Source organism: Lygodium microphyllum, chromosome 6 (assembly GCF_053477565.2).
Source record: "Lygodium microphyllum isolate KBCC chromosome 6, Lygodium_microphyllum_v1.1.10, whole genome shotgun sequence".
Taxonomy (NCBI): Eukaryota; Viridiplantae; Streptophyta; class Polypodiopsida; order Schizaeales; family Lygodiaceae; genus Lygodium; species Lygodium microphyllum.
The window spans coordinates 131439688-131448830 of NC_141140.1; positions in this window are offsets into that span (position 1 = coordinate 131439688).

The window sequence follows — 9143 nt, forward strand, 5'->3', positions numbered from 1 at the left end:
CCTAAAAGGTACTTGCTATCAATCCTAATGGCTCTGTCCAAGTGCAGGCCGTTGATGCCTCTGAAGATCCCTTTCTGAAGATCCCTTTCTGAAGATCCCTTTCTGATCAATGGCTATCACTTGAAGAAGTACTTCCCTCCCTGGGGATCCTAACAATCACAGTCAACGCACCCTTTTACTTGTGGGCATCGCACTATATTCTCCTTGTGCTTCTGATAGCCCTTATGATCTTCCTCATGAGGTGTCTCGTTCTGTTAGCCCCTCCCAGACACCTCCCATCCTTACTATGTTCTCCTCTCATCTGATCCAGCAGTGGTAATGTGGATGGTCTTGCCACATGGTATTTCTACCATGCTCTTTATTAAAAGACAAAAAAAAGAGAAAAAAATAAGGGGAAAAAAAAAACAAACTGTTATGGGAGCAAAGGAAGCGATTCCCTATCATAGCAGGCCTCGTTCCAAGCAAAGGTAGCAAATACCCTTGGGTGGGAAGTTAGCTGTGGAAAAGGTGGTAACACCCATTAGTCCAGAAAGTTGAACCATCAGTTGACATCTCCAAGACCTAGTTTCGAAGCTGCCTCCCTTGGTACCCTGTGTCCTGTGCCTCTCTGTAGAGTGTCTGACGGTCTTCAGCAGACGACATGTTCTATATCCGATACATAGTTCTAATCTGTTGGCTACCTCCTTGGGTATGCCTCTTCATCAATAGATGATGCAACCTTCATCGAGAACCCCCTGAGTGATGTGAGTTTTCATCCTAACCGGATGGGGATATGAGTATGGTCTGCCCTCTGTATCTATCAGTAAGCGTGAGATAGAGGGTGGGGTGAGTGACCAGTCCAATTTAATTGATAGGTGCAATGTGTGAATGGAGTGTTGCACGCACGGGTTGGGGCTCTCAATGCACAAATCACGATCTGTTTCTATGCATTGCACTATAAGGCTCCCTAGCCTTCCTTCTCATAGCCTATGCCGGCATAGGGTGGGTTGCACAGTTGCACCATCAATTGTGCATAAGGCATATAACCTTTGCACAAGTGAATGTGAGGATTACATCAATGGGTTTCAGGCATGGGCTGCCCTCTGTATCTTTCAATAGAGCGTAAGACAGAGGGTGGGATGAGTGTGACTGGTCTTTCTCCTCAATCAATTCCGAGAGGTGAGGTTGAGGGACGTTACAACAATTGGAGTCAGGTACGTTTTCGTTTCCCTATATACACACGAGATAGGTCTCTACCATCATCACAGGACACGTCACCCTGTTTTGTGCACTGCACTACAAGGCTCCCTGGCCTTCTTGCTTGCTCCTATGCCCAATGGGTGGAATGCAGGAATGCACCATCAATTGTGCACACTGGCATACTCCCTCCCAATCACTTTTCCCTTGTTCAGTTCTACACCGGCCGTGAGTTATGGGATTTCATGCTTATTCATTAAGTGATGTGCGTCATGGGGTGAGTGACTATTCTATCATCCTCTTGAGTGCTCGTGAGCTGAGAGTTCTATTCTTCGTTATCAACACTTGAATCGACAGACTTTATTGACACAGCTACCTCCTTGGGTGCTGTTGCATGGTCCCTACCATGCTGGACGTGTTCTATGGCGCGCCCTGATCCCTCCTACTGCCCGACGACGGCTTTGATCTTTTTGCATCAACAATGATGGTTCCTTTCAATCATTTACAAAATGGGCCAAGTGTTCCTAACCCTACCTTTCTGTTTGCAAGTGCATGTTATGTCTTAATAAGTGTGGGGACGCTAGCGTCCAGTCGGTCGACAAGTCCGCGGCCATGTCGATCAATCTACCCTAACCGGTAAGGTCTTAAGTGTGGGGACGCATCCATGTGCGTATGTTGTGCATACCCCCTGCATATGTCATTACCCAATCATGCGTGTCTACACGTACTAGGTCTACCCTAATGGGGTTACTTCCTCACCCACCCACCCTCGTATCCCCTGTTGTCGAGGCCGTTTCCCTTGTGGTTGCTTTTATTGCACAAATTTTCCTTTTCTATGTGAACATACCCTACGTTAACCAAACTCCTGATCCAACCTTATAGCCCTGTTCGTCCCTTAGAATGACACACTTTTCCTTTTTACATCCCCCTGTTCCGGCTTACAATTTTTGCGTTATTAATTTTTGAAGCTTTTCCCGCACAATTGGATGTATTTCCATGCGAATGAACCCTTATCATTTCAAAAAAGTAATCTGACATACTAGCCCTCTCCTACGCCTTCCCTTGACGATTTTCCTTTTACCTATCTGTTATTCCGACGTACTATTTGTCCGTAATTAATTTTTGTGCGGTTTCGTGTCTTTTTCATGCGTATTTTTGACATTTTTCCATGTGAACATATCCTATTCTCCTCATAATTCAATTTTGACTGAATAGCCTTGTCAAGCTAGCCTTCTTGCACAATTATCATTTTCCCTTTGCCTTGTTTTGCCCTCTGGATTTTTGTTATTAATTTTTATTAGTGTTTTCAAGCTCTATTTTTTTTGTTTTTTCCATGTGAAGGCCTCCTAACCCCCTCAGAACTGAGATTTGATGTGAGAGCCCTACGGATTATATGTGTCCTGACATTTTTCCTTTTTATTTCCTTCCCTTTAGGTGCACGGATCACTCTGTATTAATTTCCGAATCCCGTTTTGGATATAAATTTAGGGTTTTTTCCATGCGAACGGGGTTTGTCTTGCTCGGCACTATGTTTTGATGAGATAGAATTGTCGGGCACAAGTTTCTACACTTTTTTCCTTCTTCCCTTCCTTCGTTCCGACTAATGGATTTTTGGATATTAATTCTTGTATGTGTTTTTGGGTTCGATTTTTGCCTTTTTTGCATGCGAACCCCTCCTCATTCCCTTGGATATGCACTTTATTTGATTGCCCTGTGACTCCCCTTCCCGTAGATATTGTTCCTTTTTATTGCCCTTCGTTTCGGTGCTCGGATCTTTTTATATTAATTTTCGCGTCCCGTTTCAGGTGTCCTTTTTTTGGTTTTTTCCAGGTGACAAGGTCTTATCTTCGTCGGAACAGTGTTTTGACATGATAGGCCTGTTTGGCATGACTTTTATCACAACTTTTCTTTTTCTCGCGTTTCAATTCGGCAAATGAATTTTTCGATATTAACTGTCGTATGCGTTTTCAAACCTGATTTTTGCATTTTTTCCATGTGAACGCCCTGACTTGATCTCGGACACCTCGTTGTACTTTTCCGCAATCTCCCCCTCGCCTTTCGACATAGTTTTTCTTTTTATCGCATTGCGTTTCGGCTCATGGTTTTCATGTTATTAAATTTTCTTTGTTTTGTCGTGTCCCCATGCGCCTCGCCTCGCGTTTTTGCTTTCACGTGCCTTAGGACGCCCCCGCGGCGTTCGTGCCTTCCCCGTTGCCGTCCCGGCCCTTGTTGCTTCCCGCCACTACAAATTTTTTTACCTCGCCCCGCGCATTAGCGCGGGACGAGGCGTGGTTTTTTTTCCCCTTTTTATCTTTATTTTTTAAAAGTTATTTCTTATTTATTTTATTTTTTACACAAAAAAAACCATTTTCAAACTACCCCTCGACGGTTCCCCCCCTTCCCTTCTCCTCTCTTTCTCCTTTTCTTTCTCTCTCTCTTCTTTTTCTCTTTCCCCGACCCCTCTCTCTCTCTCCCCTCTCTCCTTGCTTCTTTTCTTCCCTTTCTTCCTCCTTCTCCTTCTCCCTCTCCTCCTTCTTCTTCTCCTTCTCCTCCTCCTCCCTCTTCTTCTTCTTCTTCCTTCCCCTCCTTCTTCTCCTTGGCCATCTCCCCCTCCTTCTTCTCCTTGGCCACCTCCCCCTCCTTCTTCTCCTTTTCCACCTCCCCTCCTTCTTCTCCTTCGCCAGGGCATTATTGTGCCGTGTTGTCAGTGAGCTGCACGCGGGTCTTCACACACGAGGATGCACGTCTCGCCTTGTCCGTGCGGTGGTGCTTGTCATTCGAGCATGCGCTGCTGTTCACACGCAGCCCGGGTACCTTCTTTTATTTTTCAAAAACCCATTAACACCTGAAAGGAAAAAAACACCTAAAATCCTTTAAAAAAAAAAACCAATTAAAAAACAAAAAATAGCTACAATTTTCCTCACAAAATTGGAAAATTTTTAGGTTTATCTTGTTGGTTATAATACAGAGAATTAATTGCAAAAAATTTAAAACCTTTAAAACTCATTGAAAATTGAGAAAAAAAATCAGAATTAAATTCAAAAAAATCATAGAAAATTCCACAAATGCATTTGACTACTTCTAGAATATTTTAATAAGCTGAAAAAGCATTGATACATGCTCACCCTATTATTTTCAGGCCAAAATGTTAACTTTTTACTTAAATTCATAGAAATTTCATTTTAATTTTCAAAAATAGGTTGAAAAATTACTAAAAAATAAAGATCCATTGTTGAAGCATGATCGTTCAATTCTCACTCAGGGTTGATTGCCGAAAGCTAGCTATTAAATTTGTTTAAAAAAACCATAATAAATCAAACATTTAAAAAAAACACACAAACCATGAAAAAAAACACAGAAATAACAATGAAAATGATAATAACACCCAAATACTAATCGGATTTAACTAAACTAAATATGACCCAACTAACCTCATCTTCATATTTCTTTTTTGTAAGAATAAGGTGTTTCATTTTTTTTTTTAGTAGCGGCTTTTACTTTTTTATTGGTCTCATTGCATCTTGGGATCCATCCATGCACCCTTAGTCTCTTGCATACACACCCCTATCAGGTATTTATATTTCTTGCTTTATTTATTTTTTTGTCACCCCTTAATCACGCTTAATGGTTAAAATGAACTTAAATCACCCACTTTTCCACGTGCACTCGCGCCAAATACACATTTTTCTAAACAAATAAAATGAACCAGCCGTTCACTTAGCACACGCTTCGTGTGCTACAGACACATCTAAGTTTATTAAAAATGAACCGACCATCACAAATGTACGCACTACAAAAAAAGTGCTAAATATACACTTAATTTTTAATTAATGAATATGCATTTAGAGACCCATTTTGGGTATCGAAGTCCAGGATCCGTTAAAAGCACTGTTTCACCCTAATAATTTGTAATTAATATTGTAAGAAGGAACTGTCGTTTTCTTATTAAGGTTTACAACCTAATAAAATTTCACCCATTTTTTAATAATATATTAAAATGAACCCTTCACTAAAATCATTCCCCTCACTGCACTTTTTTTCCTTTTTAATAAATGCGCTTTGTGGGATGGGCACGTGCAGCCTTTCAAGTTGGTTTGATTGTATGATACGATTACGGGTGCGGTCTGTAGTTTTCTTTTCTCCCTGATATGGGGTCTCGGGTGCATGCTTGTTACATAGCATGAAGCTTTCGGTCGCATATGTGTAGAGGTCATGCCGATTTTTTTCTGGAATTTGGACTTTTGGGGTGGTCAATCAGTTAATCACGTTTGTGTGTGCTTATTCTGGTTGATTTCTTTTTTATGGATATTCTATTGTTTTGCAGGCATTCCCTGTGATTGTCTGTGTGTGTGGTGTGTGTGTAATCTATCTAAATGGCACCTCAAGCTCCTCCTCCAGTCTAGTACGTTCCATTGGTCTCTCATGATTATTCTTTATTGCTGGAGTCTGAACTTACTGGCAAAGCAGGCTTAACAAAGTTCATCGCACTTTCATTACCACTCATCCCAGAGGATACTGATACTTGTGATCAGTTTCTAGCCTCTTACAGTAAGAGGTCTGGTCTTGTCAGAGGAACCATTGTCCAATTGACGCCTAAAAGTTTGGGCAGGACTCTATCGTTACCCTATCGGGGAGACTCTTTCCCTACTGCTAGACAACTGTTCTCAAATAAGGATATCCTTAAACTGCTGCAAAAGCAGACACAGGATGTGTTGGATCCCAAGAAAGTTCTTACCACTTCTGGCATCAGTGTCTCCATGATCTCTAATCTTGTGTGGACGTAGCTATGCTAGTTCTTTCAAGACAGGTTTATGCCTACCAAGACACCCTCTAATTACTTTTCAAAGGAGTTATTTATAGCTTCTAGAATTGTGTTAAGAGGCATAACGATTGATTGGATTTTGCTACCTTCTCTCCAAAATGAATCAACACTTTGTCAGAGCTACCAAGGGTAATGTAACTAATGTTACATGTGGATCCTATCTTTCTGTCTTTTTGGCATATGCTGCCCCTTTGAAGGAAGTTCCTACCTTGATAGTTGATCCACCAAATGCTCCTCCCCTTGATAGTGGATCCTACCTTTCTGTCTTTTTGGCATATGCTGCTCCTTCGAAGGAAGTTCCTACCTTGATAGTTGATCCACCAGATGCTCCTCCCCTTGCTGAACACTCTGATGTCATCATTGAGGATCTTGATCCTATCCCTCCTGTGGTAGTTCAAAGGAAACATTTAAAACGAGTGGCTGAATCACCCCCAGCTCCTCCTCCAGTCTCTGTTCCTGATCAATCTAGCAATCACCTACCAGTTTTCCTCACAACGTCAAATCTTTTCAGAGCACATCGTGAGGGTACTCTAGAGATTTCCATCCCTTCAGTGCAATGCTTGGTAATTGGAGATGCAATTCCCTTCCTATGTCAAGATGTTCAGCGTTCTATTGAGCTCTCAGTGAGACTGCATGTATCCAATAGCTCTGTTCCTCTTATTATGATGAAGTACAACAGACCAAAGAAGAGCTGACAAAAGCAAATGCAGAGCTAGCTTATGCTCATGAACGATTTTTTGATCTTTGTACCCAAATGGAGCATCATACATACTAAGATCATTGATGCTCAAAAAATGGAAATTTCTAGTTTGCACACTCAGTTGGCTGACACTAACACTCAAGTGGTTAATGTAACTGAGGAACGAGATAGATTGTTGAAAGAATCTCATGAGCTTCAGGCTTTGCTAGCCACCCAAACAGAGGAGCTTAAAATAACAAATACCACCTTAGACCAGAGCCGAAACAAAATTGAGCACCTTAACGAGCAACTAGTCCAGTCATGTTCTTCTTCTGAGAGCCCTATTGTACATCCATTTTCTTCTTTGACCCTTGGGGACTTAGCAGTTCACTAGAGACATGCCAATAATGTCTGTTGTTTTAGGCTAAAGTGGAAAGATTGCAGTCCAGGATGGATTTATTATGGTCTACATTTGAGCAATTTCAGGAGTATGTTCCTCCAGACCATTCCTTTTTTGTCCACTATTAGCTGCAGAAGTTGGCCTTCTATATTAAGCTCTCAACGATGGATCTACCTCTTCCACAGGATGGTTGGAGTGGAGCTTAGTCTTTTGATTTGCTGATAGAAGTTGTTCGTATGGTCTTTGAAGATTCTGTGACGTTGGATACAATACCGATGTCTACTTGGCAAAGGCCACTCAAAACTTGAAAAATCGGGCAAAGGAAGGGGGCATATTGATCCCCATTGGCTATGCTACATGGGGACAATATAAGAATGGTCATGGAAGAATATTCCATTCTTTGCAAGCTCTATCTTCTTTCTACCTTTGTACATCTCTTCTCCAATCCAGCCATGCATCACATCAATAACATCAATAATATACTTGACTGGTTGCAATTCCTCAAGATTAGAGGGATAGACATCTATAAAACAAATGAAAAAATGTTATAATGGAAAACCTTAAACCAAGTTCAAGAAAAGAAAGACTTTAAGAATCAAATCCTTATAATTTGGTCTTTTCATTGGAAGATTTGAAGTTCCAAGTTCCAAATATAGCTCTCTATGCATAAACACATGTTGCACTAGTACCTTTATGCAATTCTTATTTACTCCAAGCTTGAAATCTCAAATTCTACCCTTCCAAGAAGAGATGAATGAGCTGCCATATCTTTGCCTTTACCCACATTTTGCCTATTTCATGGTGATCCAACTGCCTTTGCTAATGATTGTAGCAACCCATCTTCCATCTTTTTGGAATGAGTTAAACAATGATATGGATGTGATTTGGAAGCTTGGACACCTTGTTCAAGGTTGAATTTCTGTATCCATGGCACACACAGAGAGAGAGAGAGAGAGAGAGAGAGAGAGAGAGAGAGAGAGAGAGAGAGAGAGAGAGAGAGAGAGAGAGAGAGAGAGAGAGAGAGAGAGAGAGAGAGAGAGAGAGAGAGAGAGAGAGAGAGAGAGAGAGAGAGAGAGAGAGAGAGAGAGAGAGAGGACTAAGCTACCACAAAGGAGGGAAAAACACGAGAGGGATAAAAAAAAGGAGGGAGAAAAATAAGTGCCAAGCTCTTTACTAATTTGAATTTAGATTAAACATATGATTATCATTAGTCCAGACATATCATTAAATAAAAGTGGCCAGGACTATATATCATTAATGCAAAGAATGTCATAATTACGAATATAAGAGGCTAAAAATAGATATTGATAATACAAAGTCATCATATTATTTTATATATATCTTTTTGTAAAATAATTTTTTGTATTTTTTAAAGTAGAACTTCCATTATGGAGGCTCTGCTCCTATTGGTCTAGAGCACTCTCTCTTTATCTCCTTAAAGGCATATTCGAGACCTCAAAACTCTCCTAATGATTTTGGGAAATGTGATATGTGGAAGCTAGTAGAAGATATGTCTATAAGGCATGCTTTTGCTAGTGTTGAAGTTGCAACTTATGGGATAGAGATTGAATATATCACAAAGATAGATTCTCAAAGAAAAGGATTGTCTAGTATAAAGAATAAAATTTTGCCTCATGTGTTAAAGCTTGTATAGGATGACCTTGGGGATTTGCCAATTGCTTTTATGGACTGTATTAAGGATGATGAAAATGTAGATGTCTTGTTAGATATGTTGACAAATGTATAGTCTAATGATATATTGATTGGGGATGCTAATGTAATGTCAAATATATTATCTAATCTTGCAAATGTATTATCTACATATATTTTAACTAATGTTGTTAATGATACATTAATTCAAATATTGATGATACAAGTGTGTTGTTCAATGATACAAATGTATTGACTAAGGGTGGTCTTAATACAAGTCTTTTAACTAATGATACAAATGTGCTGGTTGAAGATGCTATTCAACTTGATATATAGGAGTTTATAGAAGGAATTGAGATGTAATCAGACAATGTTGCACTTTCTTTATAGATGTTTTGTGGTGTAGATGATAAGAA